Source organism: Ahaetulla prasina, chromosome 2 (assembly GCF_028640845.1).
Source record: "Ahaetulla prasina isolate Xishuangbanna chromosome 2, ASM2864084v1, whole genome shotgun sequence".
NCBI classification, from domain to species: Eukaryota; Metazoa; Chordata; class Lepidosauria; order Squamata; family Colubridae; genus Ahaetulla; species Ahaetulla prasina.
The window spans coordinates 7,628,334-7,652,170 of NC_080540.1; the positions used below are offsets into that span (position 1 = coordinate 7,628,334).

General features: G+C 44.7%; 1 protein-coding gene and 1 pseudogene across 1 annotated transcript in view; both read right to left on the reverse strand.

The window, feature by feature from the left end:
- Positions 1-22,449, reverse strand: part of LOC131193106 (zinc finger protein ZFP2-like) — a 69,780-nt gene extending 47,331 nt beyond the window's left edge. The window contains exon 1 of the mRNA XM_058172950.1: positions 22,385-22,449. The gene's annotated coding sequence lies outside the window, so the exon portion shown is untranslated. The remainder of the gene's footprint in view (positions 1-22,384) is intronic.
- LOC131193140 (zinc finger protein 850-like) lies at positions 1,898-22,493 on the reverse strand (annotated as a pseudogene).
- Between the last annotated feature and the right edge of the window lie 1,344 nt (positions 22,494-23,837).

Below are 23,837 nucleotides of genomic sequence, written 5' to 3' on the forward strand. Positions count from 1 at the left end.
CGGGCCCACACTCTGTCACCTATACCCATTCCTCTCGTTTTTCTATTTCCCCTTGTAACCCTCTGGTGTGTAATGGGGATTCAAACGGTCAAGTGGGCACCGGAGCTTCCGACCCATCAAGAGTTCGGCTGGGCTTCTGCCTGTAGCAGTGCTTGGGGTTCTGTGCTGGATGGCCAGAAAGAAATCTATTTTGTTTGCCAGTCACCTGGCTTGAGCCTGGACAATGCCTCCTTAGCGCCCGGACGGAACGCCTGCAAGGCCATTCGACGCAGGGTGGAAAGGCGCGAGAGGGCATGGCGGATGCCCTCCTCTGCCAAGTATTCTCAAACTGGGCTGCCGTGAATTGCGGACCATTGTCGGACACCAGAGTGTCAGGCAACCCGTGGGTTGCGAATAGGTGGCGAGGGCTGCGATTACTGCCTCGGCCGTAGTGGATTTCATAAGTACGATTTCTAACCATTTAGAGAATGCGTCGACAACCACTAGGAAGGTTTGGCCGTGGAAGGGCCAGCAAAATCAATGTGGATTCTTGACCAGGGCCCTTGGGGTTTTCCCATTCCCTGACTGGGGCCGTTGGTGGTAGAGGTCTGGACTCTTGGCAAGCCTGGCATTTCCCTACCCTCTCAGCAATTTCTGAATCCATGAGTGGCCACCACACATAGCTTCTTGCTAGCCCCTTCATCCTTACGATCCCTGGGTGACCCTCGTGGAGGAGGTCCAATACCTTTTCCCTTAATTTATCCGGAATCACCACACGATCGCCCCATAATAGGCACCCCCCTTGAGCCGAGAGCTCATCACGCTTTTTAACAAATTCCTTAAACCTTTCGCCCGGCGCAGCGGGCCACCCTCTTTGTACCCATCCGAGTACAGTCCTTATCACAATGTCCCGGTATGATGCCCGAGCCACCTCCTTAGAGGTGACTGGGCCTGAGTCCAAAGAGTCAATCAGCAGGACAGGCGTCCCCGGGGTGGGGTCTTCGATCGCCTCTGGTAGTGGGCATCTGCTTAAAGCGTCCGCATGCCCCACTTCTTTTCCTGGCCGATGCTGCAGCTTGTACGAATAAGCGGCTAAGAAAATAGTCCATCGAGTCAATCGTGGCGAAAGTGCCACAGGCGTTGGGCGGTCTCCTGCCAGTATTCCTAACAGCGGTCTGTGGTCAGTCACAATTTCAAAATCCCGCCCAAATACATATTCGTGGAATTTCTTCACCCCTGACACAATTGCTAGCGCTTCTTTATCTAACTGACTATAGTTCCTTTCTGGGGGGGACATTGTTCTAGAGTAGAAGGCTATAGGGGCTTCTGTGCCGTTTGGAAGTCTGTGGCTGAGCACAGCCCCCACCCCGTAAGGGGAGGCATCGCAAACCAGCACTAGGGGCAATGAGTTATGATATTGGATGAGCAGGCTATCGCTTGAAAGCAGGTTTTTCACTGTTTCAAAAGCCCTACTTTCCGACTTTCCCCAAGACCAAACAGTATTTTTTCCTAGAAGTTTGTGCAGCGGTTCAGCAACGGTCGCTTTGTTTTTTAAAAAAACCGTAAAATTCACTAACCCCAGGAATGCCTGCAGCTCTGCTTTGTTTTTGGGCGCTGGAGCCTTTCTGATTGCCTTGACTTTGCTCTCAGTGGGGTGAATTCTCTTGTCTATCCGTAGCCCAAGAATTCGACGGACTCGACCCCTATGTGGCGTTAGGTTGCTCTTCGCTAGCAGCCGCGCCGCAAACGGATGTCTTTGACCTCGGATGAGTTGCTCGAGCAGCACCTCGCCCAGGTCTCGTATCCGCAGTCCTTGACGCCTTCCTTAGGGCGGCCATGTAGTCACCAATGGACTCGCCCATCTGCCTTCGCCTCCAAATTCAAACCGCCGCACGATTTGGACGGTGTGGGTGCGAAGTGGTTCTTTAATAGGGTTTGCAGAGTTGGCCACGATACCGATTGTATCGGCGTTGGCTCTGCCAGGGCTTCCGCAATATCGATGACCTCCGGACCACAGTGGCTTAAGAAATAAGCCCTTTTGCGGTTATCTGGAACTCCCTGCAGTTCGTTGGCTTCTAGAAAGCTTTCGAAACGGGTCATATACGTTCCCCATTTCTCTCTGGCTGGGTCAAACGGTGCGGGCGGAGTGTAACTGGCCATCTCCGCGTTTTCTGCCCTGAATTGCTGGGTTCGGTTCTATCGTGCGTGCTTCAGCTCGGTTCTGGTTCTCCTTAGCCTCGAGATCCCACCTTCGTCGCCAATGTTAAGTTCTGGAAGTAACGAGGCTGGAGACCAGGGTAGTGACAACAGCTCTTTAATATAGGGTGAACCCAGCAACAGGCTGGGGGAAAAACCTCTCCTTTTATACAGTTCTGCTGGAGGCTTCGTCCAATCAGCAACGTGCTGATTTCCCGCTCAAATATTTAAAGGTACAAACATGAATACATAACACATAGAGATACAGAATGCACAAGTAGATTAACAATTGTAGTTCAAAGGTCGGTTTCAGCAGGTTCTGACCAGTTCTGGAGACCTGGTAGCAGAACTTTTTAGTAGTTCGGAGAACTGGTAGTAAAAATTCTGACTGGCCCTGTCCTTATCCTCTGCCTCCCGAGTGCCAGCTGATCGGGAGGAAATGTGGATTTTGCAGTAACCTTCCACTGGAGATTGGCAGGAATGGAGATTTTACAGTATCCTTCTTCTGCCACGCCCACCAAGCCACACCCACCAAGCCACACCCACAGAACCGGTAGTAAAAAAAATTTGAAGCCCACCACTGTTGTAGTTTGTTAGAAACTACTATATGTGTGCAGAACTTGCAACTGAGAGAAGTTTATGTTACCTTTTTTTATTATTAAATGTATTTATTAATAAATTTATTCGCTGCCTATCTCACAGTTTGAGGCAAGTCTGAGCGTCTTGCCTTACCCTACTGTTCATAGCAATACTGACACTATCCATTTTTCCTTGTCAACAGTATGGTTCTTACACAGCCTTTTTTTAAATGAAACATTTTCCATTCTACATTTTTTCCCCTCATATTACCAACACAAAGGGGAATGTAACATGTACGTCAGCAATATGGTGCTGCTGTCAGTCAGCAGCCAATCAAAGGGTAACAAGCAGGCATTTCCAAGAAGAGGCGATCACAGCAGGAGTTGCTAATAAACCTGGAGATCCTGTGATCAAAGTCATGATCCCATTTTTCCTCAATTCAATATTTCTACACAAGCCCTCCCACCCATCGAACACTTAAATTTTCAAGATCTCATGGAAGCAGCCACATTTTCAGGACACCCACAATTTCTTGAGGTGATCTGCACAGTGTTAAGGTTAAGGTGACCAATCGTCCTCCTTTAGAGAGGACAGTCCTTCTCTTGCAAGTTCTGTCGTCTCTCAAAAAGTGTCCTCCTACATGTCCTCCTTTTCGATATTTGAAGACTAATCTGTAAATCTCCGTATTCGATCGATGCCAATCCGATCTGTTGCGTGTGATGTGACGTATTTGTATTTGACATGATGATTCATCAAGGTTCGGTACAGTGCGGCAAGATGCAATTATGAGACACATGTGCTCCGCACAGGAGAATTGTTTTGAGAGAGTGCGCCGCACGCAGAAGTGCGGCGCTCGCAAGTAGCTTTACCAAAACACGACACGGCACACACACAAGCATTAGACTCACTTCTTTCTCAGTGAATATTCAATAATACACAGATGAGCACAATAATTCACATTTTATTAATTCATTATCTATTTAATAATTTCCAAATATGTATAATTTTACTTACAAGTTTATTCACTTATGCTATTGTTTCAGTTTTAATAATTAATTTTATTTATTCCGTTGCTAATTATTTTTGGAAAAGTGAGAAATCGAGATCGAATGTTGATAGTCTAGCTGCAGCACTTGCCGTAAAATTCAATATGAAGGATATTTCTTGTTCAGACATTTCCAATATATTGTTAGAAGATGATACATTGACAAAAAATATTCGTTCAATGGAAAAGTACTCATTTAAATAATAATTAATAGGCATGTAAGCATTAATTACAATGTAAAATGTTATTGTTACAAATGTTTTTTATTATGCATTTATCATATTATAGTGTATGCTTCTTTTATTTACGATATTTTTTTTTCTTCAATTTATTTGTGTCCTCCTTCTTATTGTAAAAAAGTTGGTCATTTTATTAAGGTAGCAAAACAGAGCAATTTGTTCCTCTCCCACATTTCAATGACCCAGAAGCAGCCGCCGTTTTGGCCCTGAGGCAGCCGTGGCAAAATGGCAGCCGCTTCCACAAGGGCCCAGGGAGGAATCCCAGGCACAGTGGAAATAACGGCTGCTTCCATGAAATAGTCATACAGCCCAGAGATTTGCGTCCTACCCTCTTCCCCCAATATAAGGTCCAGACATCTTGAAAAGATACAGAGGAGGATGCTATGAGGCCTGGTGGGGTCGGTCTTCGACCTAAGGACTACAGGGACCCTGTTTTAGGAAGGAGAGGCCTGGGGAGACTCTGTGAGGGAAGGAAAGTCCTGGGGAGACCTAAGAGATGGGTTACGGGAGGCCTTTGGAAGGAAAGCCTAAGTCTACGATTAAGCAAAGCAGTCTTGTATAACAGCAGCTGCAAGGTGTAATCGTAATTGGTAGGCCCCGTGACAGAATGGCCTAAGGCCTGCAGGGAGCCAGTGGGAGTGGGAAACGGCCTAGGGGGGTACTCTGTGGGAAGGCCTGTGGGGGGAAGGAAAATCCTGGTGGGACGATGTAAGGGAGGAAAAGGCCTTGGGGCAGTGGTGAAATCTGAACCGGTTTGCTACTGGCTCGCTGGCTGCACATGTACGCTGCGTGCCAAGAGTGTGCTGCATGCATAGTATGCATCAAATGTGCGCATGAGCAGTATGCACCAAAAGGAGGCTTAGGAAGGTAAGTAGAACAGCAAGGGGAGGGGGAATCAGAAAATCCTGCTTTCTAGCAAAGCTAAACCATGCAGCACAGGTGATCATCAGATCGTAGCTTTTTTAAACTACCGGTTTGACTGAACCAGTAGCTTTTTTTTCACTACCGGTTCGGGTAAACCGTAGTTTTTATCACTACAGGTTCGCCTGAACTGAAGCAAACTGGTAGCATTTCACCCCTGCCTTTGGAGAATCAAGGGTTGGGAACCAAAGCAATAAGTGCCTTGGGTGTGGGCGGGGGAGGAGGCCTATGGATGCCTATGGGGGAAGGGGGCAAGCCTGGACCTAGGCTAAGCCCAAGGGTGAAATGCTCCTGGTTTAGACCGGATCGCGCGATCTGGTAGCAATGGTGGTGGGTGGTTCGGAGAACCGGTAGCAAAAATCCCTGCCCCCACCTCCTGCCCATGCCCAGCTGAGCCGTGTGATTATCAGTTTGTTTGTTTTTACTTTTAAAGGCATTTTTTCTTCTGCTGAAAAAATGCTTTTAAAAGCATTTTTTTAATAACCTCTGGAAGAATGCTTTTAAAAGTAAAAAAAAATGCTTTTAAAAGTAAGAAAAAAAGTTGGCCACGTCCACCCAGTCACATTACACCCCCCCCCCACCAAGCCCACAGAACCGGTAGTAACAAGTTTTACATTTCACCACTGGCTAAGCCTCCAAGAGTTTTCCCGAACACTGAGGTAGCCAGTGTTCTATTTAGCAACTTGCACATTCATTTAATAGCTGCGTAACAGAAAGCATTGGATGGGGTTTGTTAACCAAGCCCTGTCACCATTGCTAAATGCATCCATAATAGTTAGTTCTCATTACAATTGTATCTTGAGGATTACTTGTATGCTGGCTGGGAAATTGTGAGGTTGAAAATCTGGATAGAAGGCTGAAACCAAGATAGAAGGCTGAAACTCCGCATGTTGGAATTCCATAATCAATATACAAAAAATACCACCCAAAGGCCTGTATGCAGAAATTCCACGACTTCTGCAAATGCAAACATCCAGAATATATTGTTGATAATCAGAAACAGGTAGTTAGCCTTTATCAAACTAATATTTTCCATTTTTCTCTCTCTACCTACAGGTCTAATCCCGAGATCCCCTGACTAAAAAGAATCAGGCCAGAATTTAAATAATCAATTTCTCATCTATACTCCAAATAGGGAATCAGAAATGAATTTCAAGCTTTCTCTAAATTGTTCAATATTTGCCTCATGTCCATTTTCTTGTGAACAGAGATGATTTACGCCTAAAGCATTGTTCACAAGCTGGACATTTGAAAGGATTCTCTCCTGTGCATAAAGGTTAGACGTAATGCTGAAATCTTTCCCACAATCCAGACACTTGTACGACTTCTCTTCTGTGTGAGTCCTCTGGTGTATCACCAGGTAGGAATTGAGACTGAAACCTTTCCCACAATCAGGACATTAAATAGGTTTCTCTCCTGTGTGAGTCCTCTGGTGGATAATGAGGTGGGAATTCTGTCTGAAACTTTTCCCACAATCAGGGCATTCAAAGGGTTTCTCTCCTGTGTGAGTCCTCTGGTGTATCACTAGGTGGGAATTCTGACTGAAACTTTTCCCACAATCAGGACATTGAAAGGGTTTCTCTCCTGTGTGAGTTCTCTGGTGTAACACCAGGCTGGAATTCATACGGAAACTTTTCTCACAAAAAGGACATTGAAAGGGTTTCTCTCCTGTGTGAGTCCTCTGGTGTATCACTAGGTGGGAATTCCGACTGAAACTTTTCCCACATTCAGGACATTCAAAGGGTTTCTCTCCTGTGTGAGTCCTCTGGTGTATCACTAGCTGGGAATTCTGGCTGAAACCTTTCCCACAATCAGGACATTGAAAGGGTTGCTCGCCTGTGTGAGTTCTCCAGTGTAACACCAGGCTGGAATTCCTACGGAAACTTTTCCCACAAACAGGACATTCAAAGGGTTTCTCTCCTGTGTGAGTCCTCTGGTGGATAATGAGGTGGGAACTCTGGCTGAAATTTTTCCCACAATCAGGACATTCAAAGGGTTTCTCTCCTGTGTGAGTTCTCTGGTGGATAATGAGGTGGGAGTTCTGACTGAAACTTTTCCCACAATCAGGACATTTGAAGGGTTTGTCTCCTGTGTGAATTCTCTGGTGGTTCACCAGGTTGGAATTCATACGGAAACTTTTCCCACAAACAGGACATTCAAAGGGTTTCTCTCCTGTGTGAGTCCTCTGGTGAATCACCAGGTGAGAACAGTAACTGAAACTTTTCCCACACTCTGGACATTCATACGGTTTATCTTGTATATGTGTTGCCTTGTGTATCACCAGGTTGGAATTCTCACTGAAACGTTTCCCACAATCAGGACATTCAAAGGGTTTCTCTCCTGTGTGAGTCCTCTGGTGTCTTACCAGGTTGGAAGTACAACTGAAACGTTTCCCACAATCAGTACATTCAAAGGGTTTCTCTCCTGTGTGAATCCTCTGGTGTATCACTAGGTGGGAATTCATACGGAAACTTTTCCCACAAACAGGACATTCAAAGGGTTTCTCTCCTGTGTGAGTCCTCTGGTGTATCACCAGGTGGGAATTTGCAATGAAACTTTTCCCACAGTCTGGACACTCATATGGTTTCTCCATGGTGTGAGTCCTCTGATGTATCACAAAGTTACCATCTTTGCAAAAGCATTTACCACATTGGGAGCAGTTGCAGGGTATCTCTACTATGAGGATCCTTCTATGATTCACAAGGGAGCTATTCTGACTAAAGTTTTGCCACATTCAGAGTATTTATATGGCTTTTGTCCAGTGTGGATCCTCTTGTGATTTGAACTCTTCACTTTTCCCACAATAGGCACATCTATGGAGTTTTTCCATCACTGACATTCTTGACAAGGTCAAAAATATGTGTGATTCCTTATTTTGTTGGTTCCTACATTACTGGCTGCCATACATGACTGACTATCCAATTGACATTTTGTGCCCCACTGGTTTCCAGATATTTCCCTCTTTTTCTGAACGGAAAAATGATCTCCTTTGACCTTTTCGAATAACGTATCCTTAAATTCTATATAATCTACTTATTCCAGCTGCAAATCTCTTCATGATTTTCTCTTTTCTGTCTATTACCTACTGATGCAGTAGACGAATTCTGTGGCTTTCTGAAGGAAATAAAAAATATTTTTTTATTTCTGCTTCAGTTTCCTTTGCTTTTCAGTGTTGCTTGTTATTCTCAGTTGTCCAGTTTGCTTATATTGGCATCCTCTCTGTCTGTAAGATTCAAAAGAAAGTGTAAGTTGCATTGTTTATGAAAGGATTGCAGAAGATGTAAAAAAAAAAAAGAAGTACAGGTAATCCTTGATGTACAACAGGCCATTCAATGAATGTTTGAATTTACAACACTCCCCCAAATGCTTTGCTTCAAAGTTGAATTTTTGCTGCACCTCCCACCCCGGGGTCCTTGACTCCTTCACTGCAGAGATGCTGCAGCATATCCACCCATCTATTTCCCTTCCATCTTGCCCAGTCAGTCCTCAGAGGCCCCAGACTCCAGTATGTTAGCCTGCTTTGCAATATACTATGCATTCCTCCCCAACCCCACTCCCCCATCACCATTCACTTATTAAATTTCTGATAAGCTCAGGAAGTCAGCTGGGCCACGTGGCATAATCCAGAAGAAGAAATACAAACTCTTTTGTTTCCGTGGCAATCCTCTCACTCCAGCCAGCATAAATCGTTAGAGATTTAACCTGGCTGAGGAGGACAGGATTGCCATGGAAGCAAAAGAGATGAGATTTCTTCTTTGCTCTACCAGCGCAAGACTAGCATAAACTAGTGCTAGCAGGGCTAAGAAGAAATCATGCCTATTTTGCCTCCGTTGCGATCCTTTTCTTTCCAGTCAGCATAAACTACTATGATTTCTTCTTAGCTACACCGGCACTAGTTTTATGCTGGTGAAGAGATCTAAGAAGATATTGTCGTGGTTTACCCTGGCTGGGGAGGAAAGGATTGTCATTGAAACAAGAGATCAAATGTTTTCTTTGCTCTATCAGTGCTAGCTTTATGCTAGTCTTACGGTGGTAAAGCAAAGAAGAAACCCCATCTCTTTTGTTTCCATGCCAATGATCCCAAGCTCACCAGCAAATCTACAACAGAATGACTGAAAAAGAAAAGAATCAAGGTGTTGCAATAGCAAAGTCTAAACTTCACCCCAATTGAAATGCTGCGGTGGGACCTCTAAAGAGCTGGGCATAAAGAAATGCCCACAAACCTCTATGAACTGAAACAATGTTGTAAAGAAGAGTGGGCCAAAATTCCTCCACAACAGTGTAAGAGACTGTTTTTGGTCATACAGAAAACAATTCCTTGAAGTTATGGCTGCTAAAGCTGGTTCTATAAGATATTGAATCATAAGGTGTTAAGTTTTAAGTTAAGGGACGTGATGGCTCAGGCTGTAAAGAAGCCTGTTATTAAAACACAGCAGCCTGCAATTACTGCAGGTTCAAGTCCCACCAGGCCCAAGGTTGACTCAGCCTTCCATCCTTTATAAGGTAGGTAAAATGAGGACCCAGATTGTTGGGGGAGCAATAAGTTGACTTTGTAAATATACAAATAGAATGAGACTATTGCCTTACACACTGTAAGCCACCCTGAGTCTTTGGAGAAGGGCGGGATATAAATGTAAATTTAAAAAAAAAAAAAGTTTTCACACGTGGCTCCTCCATTTTGGTTTCCCTTTTGTAAAATACATGGTGACCAGTGGTGGGTTGATAACGGTTCACTCTGGTTCAGCCGAACTGATAGTAGTGGTGGCGGAATCCTTTGCCCACCCGCCCGGACATCATCAAATACCCTCTGCACAGAAGTGGTGCGTGCACGTGAACCAGTAGCAAAGGTAAGTGAAACCCACCACTGATGGTGATGTGATGTAATATGTCATGTGTTGTTGTTCATCTGAAGTTGTATTTACCTACTTTTAAGATTGTAAAGAGCAGATGATTTTTAGTATGTCCTGATATATAAAACCATACAACTCAAAAAAACAAAATGCACAGGTACCGTATATGTGGTACCTTGCTCAATAGTAGTACCTGTGAGAGGGATCTTGGAGTCCTAGTGGATAACCATTTAGATATGAGCCAGCAGTGTGCAGCAGCTGCTAAAAAAGCCAACACAGTTCTGGGCTGCATAAACAGAGGGATAGAATCAAGATCACGTGAAGTGTTAGTGCCACTTTATAATGCCTTGGTAAGGCCACACTTGGAATATTGCATCCAGTTTTGGTCTCCACGATGTAAAAAAGATGTTGATACTCTAGAAAGAGTGCAGAGAAGAGCAACAAAGATGATTAGAGGACTGGAGGCTAAAACATATGAAGAACGGTTGCAGGAACTGGGTATGTCTAGTTTAATAAAAAGAAGGACTGGGGAGACATGATAGCAGTGTTCCAATATCTCAGGGGCTGCCACAAAGAAGAGGGAGTCGGGCTGTTCTCCAAAGCACCTGAGGGTAGAACAAGAAGCAATGGGTGGAAACTGATCAAGGAAAGAAGCAACTTAAAACGAAGGAGAAATTTCCTGACAGTTAGAACAATTAATCAGTGGAACGACTTGCCTGCAGAAGTTGTGAATGCTCCAACACTGGAAATTTTTAAGAAAATGTTGGATAACCATCTGACTGAGATGGTGTAGGGTTCCTGCCTAGGCAGGGGGTTGGACTAGAAGGCCTCCAAGGTCCCTTCCAACTCTGTTGTTATGTTATGTTAGGGTGTACTTTATTTTTCACATGACTGCATATCTGGAAGCGCTGGGGATAGATTATCCAACTGCAGATTATCCAACTGCAGAGAGAATTACAAATACACACACCTACAAATGTATATATGTGAAAAATCCATGTCTTCAGCCTGAAAAACGTCTCAAAAATGGTTATAGTTAAATCTTCTGAGCTAAATTTAGAGATGTGGGGGCTTTAACTGATAAAATGATGCCTAAAGCCTCTGCAAAATTTGAAACACCAGTTATACCTATGGAAGTCCTCAGCTCAAGAACAGAATATACTGTCCACAATTCCTCTGGTGACATCCCCATTCAAGTAGTCCTCACATTTGGGACTGGCATCTGTGTCACTAAGCAGCCTGATCATGAAGCATGATGTCACGTGACTGCCAGTTTACAGCTGTTCCTCTGCAGTTGTTAAGCAAACCACTGTGGGTTGTTAAAGGCAATTTCACATAACTGTGGTTTGCAATTTCCTGCCGGCATCGTCACTTACTTTGCCTATGAGAAACTAGCTGGGAAGGTCAAAAATGGGGCTCATGATGGTATTTTACAAGAAGAGTTCTCCACTCCTCTGAAAACAACAAAATACCCTATCCCACCAGACTTGAAATCCTAGGCTTAGAAAACTTGGAACTCCGTCGCCTTCGACAAGACCTAAGTTTAACTCATAGAATCATCTATTGTAATGTCCTTCCTGTTAAAGACTACTTCAGCTTTAATTGCAACAATACAAGAGCAACCAACAGATTTAAACTTAATGTTAACCGCTTTAATCTAGATTGCAGAAAATATGACTTCTGTAACAGAATCATCAGTGCTTGGAATACTTTACCTGACTCTGTGGTCTCTTCTCATAATCCTAAAAGCTTAAACCAAAAACTTTCTACTATTGACCTCACCCCATTCCTAAGAGGACCATAAGGGGCATGCATAAGAGCACAAACATGCCTACTGTTCCTGTCCTATTGTTTTTCTTTTCTGCTTCCTATATATATATTGGTGCTTATACCTCCTAATATTTACTCATATATATGTTTATATACTATATAATCCTTTTTATATGATGTTGTGACAAAAATAAATAAATAAATAAAATGGTTGGATGTTGCGACCATCATAAATGTGCATCGGTTGGCAGAATCCAAGCCAAATAGCCCAGCTTGCTTCTGGCCTCTTCGCCAACTTTCCCTTAACTCACCTTCCAGCTGATGTTTCAACTTTTGGAAGAGCACAAAAGCCGCTCTGCAAGCCACCTTCCACCCATGAGTGATCCTGTAAAGGAAGTTCCTCTATGCTTCTTCCTCAATCCTTTCTAGCAATATAGTACTTGATGGTTTTAACTCCTTTAAGGATCAACCACAAAAGCCGCTACTACTGCATTGATGGCTCTGTAGACACAGAAGTGACCGCCATCTCCCGACAGGAGGCGAAAAAACACGCTTGTCCCGTCTCTGCCTACGTTGCTTGCAGGATGTTGTCATTGATTATAGGCTATCAAGTTGTTTTAGACTCCTAGATACCTATCTTTGCAACAGAGCCAAGTAAAATAGTGAAATGTGAAGCTACTTAAGTTCCTGAAGATTAGCTACATGCTGAGTACTAAATGTTTATGAAGTTCTTACAGAATTACAGAGGAAGAGTTGGAAGGGACCAACTCTCCAAGCAGGGGACACTATACCATTCCGGACAAATGGCTATCCAGTCTCCTCTTGAAAGCCTCCACTGATGGAGCACCCACAAGTGGCGGTTGCAATTTGTTCCCCTGATTAATTGTTCTCACTGACAATTTCTTCTTAATTCTAGGTCGGCTTTTTTAAAAAAAATAATTCTCCCTCTGTTACTTTTTGTCCTACTTTCAGGCACTTTGGGGAATAGGTCGACCCCCTCTTTTCTGTGTCAGCCCCTTAACTACTGGAAGACTGCTATCATGTTACTTCAGTAACAGAGTGGTCAATGCCTGGAATTCACTACCTGACTCTGTGGTTTCTGCCCCAAACCCCCAAAACTTTAACCTTAGACTGTCTGTTGTAGACCTCACCCCATTCCTAAGAGGTCTGTAAGGGGCGTGCATAAGCGCACCAGCGTGCCTACCGTCCCTGTCCTAATGTTTTCTTTTATTCGTATCCTTTTCATGTATTTATAATTATGTTTACACTTTTATCTGTCATAAAATACATGCTTGATGAAAATAAATAAATAAAATAAAATGTCACCTTTAGCCATTCTCTGTATTAAATTACAGATACCCAGTTCCTCCAACCGCTCATCAGATATTTTAGCCTCCGGTCCCCTAAAACTTTGTTGCTCTTTTCTGCGCACTTTTGTTAGCGTCTCAAAATCTTTTTTATATCACAGTGATTAAAACTAGATGCAGTATTCCAGGTGTGGTCTTACTAAGGTTTTATAAAGCGATAATAATACTTCACGTGATCTTGATTCTATGCCTCTATTACTGCAGCCCACCACTGCCTAGGCTCTTTTAACAGCTGCCACACACTGCTGGATCACATTTAAGTGATTGTCCACAATGATTCCAAGATCCCTCTTGCAAATATTGCTATTCTATACCTATGCAGATGGTAGACACAGAACTGTGACAAGACTAAGCCTATGACTTACAGATAGTCCTCGTCTTACGACCAGCCATTTAGCAACCATTCAAAAAACAACTTATGAGCCAGGTTTGAACTTCTGAGGACTGGGGTGGGGAACTCCACCCAGGGTCACATGACATTTTGGGAGCTTGGCAACCAGCCTACAGTTGTGGCCTTTCATAGCATCCTGCACATGATCATGATTTACATTTTGCTAGAAACCCATGCTTATATTCCTAATGAACAATGGGTTTGCGTAATGATTGTAGGGTTCACTTAACAACTGCATTGTTTGAATGAAATTGAATCAGTTGGGCATGGAATCTATGAGTCACCAGAAAAAGGGGTATTGTTGTGACTCGTCCTCCCTCCTCTCCTCAGCCGGGCCCCTCCCGTCTCCAACCGGGCCTTTTATCAGACTCCGAGTCTGATAATGAAGATGAACGGCCTGTCATGCCTCCAGCCCCCGGCCCTGGCCCCATGCCCGGAGAGGATTCCAGGAGTGGGAGGACAAGCCCAATAAACCTCACTCGTACAGCGTGTGTTCCTTTGGCCCAGCCGTCAGAGCAGGAAGGCAGCCAGGTGCTGGAATTACTCGGCCCTACTCCCTCTGACCCCTCCCTTTCCCAGAAGCTGCCAGCAGATCCAGCTGAAGACAATTCAGTGTAGGAGGACCCTCACTTCCGGAGATCTGAGAGGTGACACCAGCAGAAGCAGGGGTGGGGCAGGCCTGGATAAATGCTGAGTCATGGAGCCACACCCCACAGCCTATATAAAGAACCTGCTTTTGGCATTCCACCCTTGAGTCAAGCAAAGTCTTATCAAGTTTGCTGATACCGGACCCTATCGCTGAAGTCACAACTTGGACTCCTGCCTGCCCTGATAAACCTTGAAGGGACTTGGCAAGCTGCAGAGGCTTCGTTGCCAGGTTTGTCACGGACTTCCTTGACTCTTTCATCGGAGTGGGGGGTGGGACATGACAGGTATGCAGAAGTAAATTCAAGTGCCCCATTGACCACTTAGTAACAGTAAAAGAGTCGGAAGGGACCTTGGAGGTCATCTAGTCCAACCCCCTGCTCATGCAGGAGACCTATACTAGGGATGCGAACCACCGAACTGCCGACCTTTCTGATCGCAAGTCTTAGCCACTGAGCCACCTAGTCAGGCTGTTTTGTTTTACCATGGCTGCATGCGCTGCCACCAAATAGGTTGTAGAATTAGGCACATTGTGTGGTGACCCATTAATGACCATCATGACTTAGGACTGTAATTGCAGGCTAAGTTACAGTTGTTAATCGAGGATTACTGGCATTTCCCACGTTGGTTTAATCCTGGTCATCGAAAAGCTACCCAGGTATTAAAATCGTAACAGTGTATCTGGAAAGGAACTAAGCTAATACAGCCAGTCCATCACTTACAAGTTCTTTTACTGACTGTTCAAAGTTACGATGACACTGAAAAAAAAGAGAACTTTTTCAAAAAAGTGAAAAATATCTTTCGCAGTTGATTATACTGTTAAAACAGACAAAGCAATTCTAAAGACTAAAGCAGAGAAAACTAACCCTGTATTCTTTTTTTTAAAAAAACGTGATACAGTCTCCCCACCCCGACCCCCAAATCAGGTAATGGAAAAGAGAAGGTAACCCTGGGAGGAAAAAACAATTTGAAAAGTTTGCTTAAATATAAGCTATTCAGATATTTTGGAAGTTGAAAAAATATATCTGTGGTTAATTCCAAATGTTAAAGGTGAAGATGGTTCCTGTAGTCTGCAGTTTTTCCTCTGGAAATCCATTCATACTGTTGGCGCAATTCTCAAGTCTGTCAAGATCCTTCTAAACTATTAGCTCTTCCCTCCCCCAAGTTGGTGTCATCGGTAAATTTGATGAGTTCCCCTTCTATCCCTCATCTAAATCATTTATGAAGCTGTTGTATGTTATTGGGCCCAAGACTGAGCTTTGAGGTATCCCACTGCATGCTTCTCTTACTAAGAAGTGGTCAACTTTATCAAATGTCTTACTGAAGTCCAAGTATATTATTTCCACAGCATTTCATCGATCAACTAATTTAGTTATTTTATTTTAAAAGGCAATAAGATTTGTCCGGCATGATCTATTTTTAACAAATCCATGCTGGCTTCAGTTACAGTTGCCCCTCATTTTTGTTTATCCAGAAGCATTAGTGGGAACAAAAAGAGAATATTTCTTCAATTAAATCAGAACGTTCAAAGGGTTTCTCTACTGTGTGCATCCACTGGTGTTTCACCAGGCTGGAATTCTTACTGAAAGATTTCCCACAATCAGGACATTCAAAGGGTTTCTCCCGTTTGTGAGATATCTGGTGTATCTCCAAGTTGGAACACAAAGCAAAACATTCCCCACGATGAGGACATTCAGCAGGTTTCTCTCCGGAGTCCTCTGGTGTCTAACAAGGCTAGAATAATAATTGAAACTTTTCCCATTATCAGGACCAGGGGTGTCAAACGCAAGGCCTGTGGGCTGGATTCCTGCCTGCAGGTCTGCCCTGGAAATATCAAAGGATCGGCCTGCGGTGCCTTGGCCTGGCCCAGGCTTACCGAGCACTGATCTGCCACTTGATGGCAGACATTTAGGCCAGACCATGGCCAGCCTTAGATCCATGGTGCTGCTTCAGCCCTGCTCCCTGGGCGTACATACAGGAGTATCTACACAGTATGAGCACTGCCCTTCACCCAGGACACCAGCCCTCGCATGCTCAGAGACTCCTGTATGTTCGGCCAGGAAACAGGGCCAAGGCAGCGCCACAGATCTAAGGTTGGCCGCACTAGGTGGCAGATCAGTGCTGTGCCTGCACTGGCACCTCCATGCCCCACTCGCTGGCCTTTCCCTGGAACCACCCCAACCCCATGTGGGAAAGCCACACTGCCAATCTCTCCCCCTCCCCTCGTCCCTAGCCGTGTGTGGAGGGAGGAAGAGGTGGGAAGGAGAGGGCATGGGACCCAGGGCGCTTCTGCCTGCCAGCGCGCCATGGATGATCGGAGATTGCATGGGCTCTGTGTGGGACATGGAAGGTGAACGGCAGTAGCCTGCGGCTTCTGGCATTGAGGGGGGGAGGGGCAGAAGCAGAACTGCCCTTTTGGCATCAGCCAATGGAGGAGAGGGTGGACAAAAAGGGAAGCCCTGCAGGTTGTTGGCTTTTTTAAAAAAATAGGGAGAGGCTTCCCCTTTTGATCCCCTTCCGGTTGTTGCCTTTGTGCCTGACGGATCTCTGCTTGACTCTCCAACCCGTGCAAATGCACACATAAGGTTCCCCCACCCCATTGCAACTCAGCGCTGCGACATTGAAGGAAAAGATCGGGAGAGTCTGGAACACGATGAGTGAAATTCCAAAACTGAACTTCTGGATTCTTTTCCCAGTTATACAAACCCCGAGTCCCACCCCCCTGACCCCTTTGATGGTCACATGGTCCCACGTTCTCCCAGTTCGAATATGTTCTCGCCACTCTTCCTGCAGATGTGAACACCATCCGACCTTGACCGCTTGAAGAATGTTACCATACCCCTCAGCCCCCCTTCTTCCCCTCAGGGGAAAAATGTGGCAGCGTCTGGAACCCTAAAGTCTAGTATGGTTTCCAGGCCTGACACTGGGCACTGAAAAAAAGAAACAAGCATTGCAAAAAACCCAGCTTTCGTTAGTTTGCACTTTGCAGCCTACCCTCACAGAAGTTTGTTTGAGTGTGTTTGTGTGTGCGGGAAGGGGGGGACGGGGGGGGGGAACAGGGGGAGGTGTCACACTCATTGCAGCCTGCAAGCTCATTGTAGGCTGCAAGCTAACAAAAGCTGTTTTTTGCAATGCTTGTTTCTTTTTCTAAACCCCCAGCCTCTCCCTATCTTTTCCTCTCCAATATCCAGGCGTGGGATTCAGCCAGTTCATTCATTCATTTCATTTCATTTATTTGATTTTTATACCGCCCTTCTCCCGAAGGACTCAGGGCGGTGTACAGGCAAATAAAAACAGACAAGACAATATTCTATAAAATACAACATTAAAAACCTTATTATAATTTGCCTAAAAATTTAAAATATATAGAAATTAAAACCCCGTTTAAAATTAATAATAAAAACTATAAAATCCATAAAATTTAAGCCAGCCAGTTCAGACCGGCTCAGGCAAACCGGCTGTTAATTTTAATCTGGTTCACTGAACCAGTAGTTGGAAGGACTGGCTGACCCCAATACCTCGCCCCTCTCCTCCCAGGAGTCTCCATATGGCTTGTTTTGGATGCCAGGTAAGTGCAGGACCTGCACGGAGGGCGAAAAATGGTCCTATCGGAAGTACAGGAATCCGGAAACAGGTCTGTTTCCAGCCTCCAGAGCCCAGGGGAGGCTGTTTTCAACCTCCTAGAGACTCCAGGAAAGCCTCCATGGTGCAGAAAGCCAACTAGGCCACGCTCCAATGGCTACACCCGCCAAAAAATCAGGCAGAGAACCGGTGGTTAAAATATTTCAATCCCACTCCTACCAATATCACAGCCCTGGCTGGGCTGCAAGGGGCACACACACACACACACACACACACACACTCACAGAAACATATACGTTTGGGAAATGTGAACTAAAAACCATGCTGAAGTAGGAAGGAAGGAAGGAAGGAAGGAAGGAAGGAAGGAGAGGCAACTTGGGTGGAGATGCCCCGGTTCAAAGGAGAAAGCAATGTTGTGTTCTCTTTTGTCACAGACAGAACTTTATTAGCAATCCATGTTAACATTGGTATTCTTGAATTGTGAGCTCTTAGGAAAGTATCCCCTCCAGTAGCCTTGAGAAGGAGGTAAGCGCAGCCAGGAACCAGCTCGGGGAACCAGGGTTGGACTGTGGGGTCCCATTACCGTGGGAGCTTGAGGGCCAGGCCGGGCGCTTGCGCTCCCAGGGCTCTAGGCAGCCTGCGCTGCTGTCTGGGGTCCTTTGCATGGCCTCAGAGGGACAGAGAGAACAAGGGTTTGGCATTCACCATTGTCTCACCTTCCATTGCTGGAGACAATGGACCCTCCCAGACCTGCCTAGGCCACCACAGGCACCCACAACATGAAAGATGTCAAGCTGGCCATGCAAAATTACCCAGGCCATGCTCACTTTGGTCACTCCCACCCACGAGGTAAACCACAACCCTGAAGCGGCCCTCAATGAAATTACTTTTGACCCCCTTGATCTGGACACTCATATGGTTTCTCTCCTATGTGAGTCCTCTGGTGGTTAATCAGACTGCAGTTATGACTGAAACATTTCCCACAATCTGGACACTTGTATGGTTTCTCCCCTGTGTGTATCCTCTGGTGTATCAGCAGGCTGTAATTGCGACTGAAGTTTTTCCCACAATCAAGACATTCAAAGGGTTTTTCTCCAGTATGAGTTCTCTGGTGGTACACCAAGGAGGATTTCTGACTGAAGTGTTTCCCACAATCAAGACATTCAAAAGATTTCTCTCCTGTATGAGTTCTCTGGTGGTACACCAAGGAGGATTTCTGACTGAAGTGTTTCCCACAATCAGGACATTCAAAGGGTTTCTCTCCTGTATGAGTCCTAACGTGATTCACAAGGTTGGAACTCTGACTGAAACTTTTCCCACATTCTAGACACTTGTATGGTTTTTCCCCTGTATGAATCCTCTGATGGTTCACTAGGTTTAAATGGTAACGGAAACTTTTCCCACAATCAGGACACTCAAATGGTTTCTCTCCTGTGTGAGTCCTCTGGTGTATCAGCAGGCTGGAATTGAGACTGAAACCTTTCCCACAATCAGGGCATTCAAAGGGTTTCTCCCCTGTGTGAGTCCTCTTGTGTCTCTCTAGGTGGGAATTCTGACTGAATTGTTTTCCACAATCAGAACATTCAAAGAGTTTCTCTCCTGTGTGAGTCCTCTGGTGTATCACCAGGTGGGAATTTGCAATGAAACTTTCCCCACAATCAGGACATTCAAAGGGTTTCTCTCCTGTGTGAATCCTCTGGTGTTTCACTAGGCTGGAATTTTGAGCCAAACGTTTCCCACAATCAGGACATTCAAAGGGTTTTTCTCCTGTGTGAGTCCTCTGGTGTTTCACCAGGTGGGAATTTTCAATGAAACTTTCCCCACAATCTGGACACTTGTATGGCTTCTCCCTGGTGTGAGTCCGCTGATGTATCACAAAATTGCCATGCTTGCGAAAGCATTTACCACATTGGGGGCAGTTGTAGGGCATCTGTCCTAAGTGGATCCTTCTATGAATCACAAGGGAGCTACTGTGACCAAAACCTTTGCCACATTCAGAGTATTTATATGGCTTTTCTCCAGGGCTGATCCTCCTGTGATTTGAACTCTGCTTTTCCCACAATAGGATTTCTGAAGGAAATGGAGCATATTTTTTTTTTAATTTCTGCTTCAATTTGCTTTGCTTTTCAGGTCTGCTTGTTATTCTCAGTTGTCCAGTGTTGTTATATTGGCATCATCTTTGTCTGTAAGATTCAAATGAAAGTGTAAGTTTTATTGTTTAAAAAACGGATGTAGAAGATGTGGAAAAAGTAGTACAGGTAATCCCTGAGGTATTACAGGCCATTCAATGAAAGTCCGAAGTTACAACACACACACCCCATGCTAAATACGAATCTGTTCCAAAGTTGAAATTTTGCAGGCCCCCTCCCTCTTGGTCCTTCACCCTTTGACCAACTGCAGAGATGCTGCAGCACACCCACCCACCTATTTCCCACCCAGTTTGCCCAGTCAGTCCTCAGAGGCCCCAGACCCCAATACATTGACCTGCTTTGCCAATATACTTGCGTCATCATTCACTTACTTAATTTTTGACAAGTTCAGGAAATCAGGGTCTTGGAAGAAATATCCATCTGGGTTCAGTTCCAAGTGCGGACAAAGACACTGGAAACATGGAGACTGCTTGGAAGGATGGTTTAATGGTGGTCAGGATCACATGGCTTGAGTTCCTGAACAGAAAAGGGCTGAGATCCTGTGTGCTCCCTGGCTTTATGCTTTTTCTGAGCTTTGAACTTTCTGGGGCACAGGAAGAGTATCCTGATTGGTTGTCAAACTCCCAGGTGGTCTAGGGGTCTTAGCTAACATTGTAGGCTGTCCCTCAAGCTTGCCTGAGCCTTGCCATGTGGTGAGTTTCTGTTCTATTGTGTTGCAAATGATGGTCCATTGATGAAGGTGGGGGTATTGAGTGAGCTTGGCTGAAGCTTTAATGGCCCATTGACAAAGGTGGGGAGGATGAGTTTCTACCTTTGACCCATTGACAAAGGTGGGGGCAGGAAGTTGCAGGGAGCTGCTTTGTCTTTAAAACATGTTTCTCCATTTCTCATCCAGGGAAATATATAGAATAGAATAGAATAGAATAGAATAGAATAGAATAGAATAGAATAGAATAGAATAGAATAGAATAGAATAGAATAGAATTTTTATTGGCCAAGTGTGATTGGCCACACAAGGAATTTGTCTTGGTGCATATGCTCTCAGTGTACATAAAAGAAAAGATACGTTCATCAAGGTACAACATTTACTACACAATTGATGATCAATATATCAATATAAATCATAAGGATTGCATATATATGCATATATATATCATATATTCTGCCTTTTTAAATATTTTCTAAAATATTTCATTCTTCTAGGAGGGGGGTGGTGCTAAATTCCTACAAGGGCAGAGTCACAGGATGTCACCACCACACATCCACCCAGAAAGCAGACCCAAACCCACACTGATCATGAAGCACGACCAAGGACCAGAAGCCAGACCGCAGCTGCAACATTAACCATTTCAAACCCCTCCAATCCATACATGCAGCAGACTGACACCCACTATGAAGATGTAGCACGACCACGAACACGAAGCCAAACAACAGCTATGCAGCTCACCAGCTCAAATCCCCCTGCAGCTCAGACTAATCTGACAAGCAAAGTCAACGGGAAAGCCAAATTCACTTAACCACATTACTAACTTAATCACTGCAATGATTCACTTAACAACTGTGGCGAGAAGGATCATAAAATGGGGGGGGGGACTCACTTTATAAATGTTTCACTTGGCAACGTAAATTTGGGCTCAAGTGTGGTTGCTAGTCCAAGACTACCTATTATTTCCCAAGAACAGTTTCACAAGTGAGGGAATCAATTTCTTTTTTAAAAGCTGCATTCTGACCATGTGTGCTTTTGGAAGACTGGGGCTGGCAGACAAGTGAAATCAGAGGCTGGAAGTCAGGTCAATTCTGAAACTCTGTCTCAAGAAACTTGCAGAGAATCTAGAAAACCTTAGTAAGACCACACACAGAGTACTGCATCCAGTTTTGGTGACCACACTGTAAAAAAGATGTTGGGACTCTGGACAGCCTGCCTTCAGAAGTTGTGGGAGCTTCATCGCTGGAAGCCTTCAAGAAGAAAAACTGGACTGCCATCCCTCAGAAACGATATAGGGTCTCCTGTTTGAGCAGGGGGTTGGACTAACCGTAACACAGTTGGAAGGGATCTTGGAGGTCATCTAGTCCAACCCACTGCTCACCCAGACGACCTATACTAGAGATTCGAACCGCCAACCTTTCTGACCGACAAACTCGGTGTCTTAGCCACTGAGCTACCTAGTCAGGCTAAATGACTAGATGACCTCCAAGGTCCCTTCCAACTCTTGTTATTCTCTTAATCCGAGCCTTTGACGGACAGGACAAGAGAGGCGTCGCCGTGACCTCCCGCCAGCCCCGCCCCTTTCGAACCTCCGCGGGATCCTTCTCAAGATTCAGGGAAGGAAGAGACGCCGCTTGCAACTCAACGGCCCCGATGCGCTTTTTGTCTCCCCCACTCGTGACGCCTCCACGCCGCCCTTTTTATGCCTTTCCCCGCACCTGCATTGCGGAGCTGTGTGCTGTGCTTGAACATGGAGGTTCAATTTTCTATAGGAACAGTGAGCTCTGCAAGGACCAACTGTTGTATATTCTCCTTTACCAGGAGAGTTGAATAAGTGCAGGTTTTTTAAAAAATAATTTATTTACTTAAGGATAATTTCCCTTTAACCTCCCCCCCCCCTCCCCCTTCCTGGATTTCTTATTCTCTGATCTTTTCTTTTTCTGAAAGTTTCAAATGTAACTTACCCTTTCCGAACTGTTCAGATTCGCCCAGCAAAATTAAACAACGACAACACCAAATGAAAAGTTTTATCCAAAGGAGCTACAGGAAAAGGAATTCAGGAAGAGGAAGGGGGGGGGCGAGTCTACATTTATGGATCTACTCTAGCTACTGAACTTTGTGCTTTTAACCCGTTCAGCTTTGGGGGAAGTTTCACTCTAACATGGTTGTAAAATGATCTCCCAACCAATCCGGCTTCCTGATGCAGAATTCAGCAGCCAGAACAGCATTTTACAGCACAGATTTAAAGCAACATGAAACAAAAAATGTATTTGCAATAACGATTCCATTTTGGAATAAATTCTCCTAGGGATTAGCTTTAGTTAGCCTTTGTTATAACTGTATCCAAAAAAAGGTTCAGAACTGGCCCTAACGTGGTTTTGAGGAAGTGTGTTTAAACTGGATCCAGGTACAAATATAAAGGAATTTCCAGCAGTGTGCATGACAAGAAATACAGGTAGTCCTCCACTTACAACAGTTCATTTAGTGCAGTGGTGAGTTTCAAATTTTTTTACTACCTGTTCTGAGGGTGTGGCTTGGTGGGCGTGGCTAGGGAAGGATACTGTAAAATCTCCATTCCCACCCCACTCCAGGGGAGGAATACTATAAAATGAAACAGTTAAAGCAAACCTCTTTAACACATTCTTCGGCTCAGTCTTTGTTAAGAGTAATGGCTCATACCCAACATTCCCCAGTCGTACCAACAATAATTTCAACAATCTAACACAAATAGATTTCACAGAAGATAATGTTGAAAAGGCCCTTCGCAAACATTCTCTATCTATTGGACCTGAGGGTCTATGTGCATACTTCTTAAAAAAGCTCTCCACTGTTATAGCAGAACCCCTAACCATAATCTTTGAAAAGCTTTCAGGACCAGCTCCCTCCCCAAACTATGGTCACTAGCCACAGTCACCCCAGCCTAGTTGAAAATTACAGACCAATTTCCTTATGCCACATCACCTGCAAAGTAATGGAATCAATGATCAACCAATCCATCACCCTCCACCTAGAAACAAACAACCTACTCTCTAATAAACCATTTGGTTTCAGAAAAAAATTATCCTGTAATTTACAACTTCTTCACTGCAAAAACATATGGACTACAAATCTTGATCAGGGCAAAGCAATGGATGCAATTTACATAGACTTCTGTAAAGCTTTTGCCTCAGTGGTACATGACAAACATCTTCTAAAACTAAAATCCTACGGCATCTCTGGACCCCTCCCTAATTGGATAACAGCATTCCTGTCAAACAGACAACAAGTGGTCAAAATAGGCAGTGCCTTATCAAATCCTGCTCCTGTCAATAGCGGTGTCCCCCAAGGCAGCGTTCTAGGACCAACACTCTTCATATTATACATTAACGACCTCTGTGACCATATTATAAGTAATTGTGTTCTCTTCGCCGATGATGT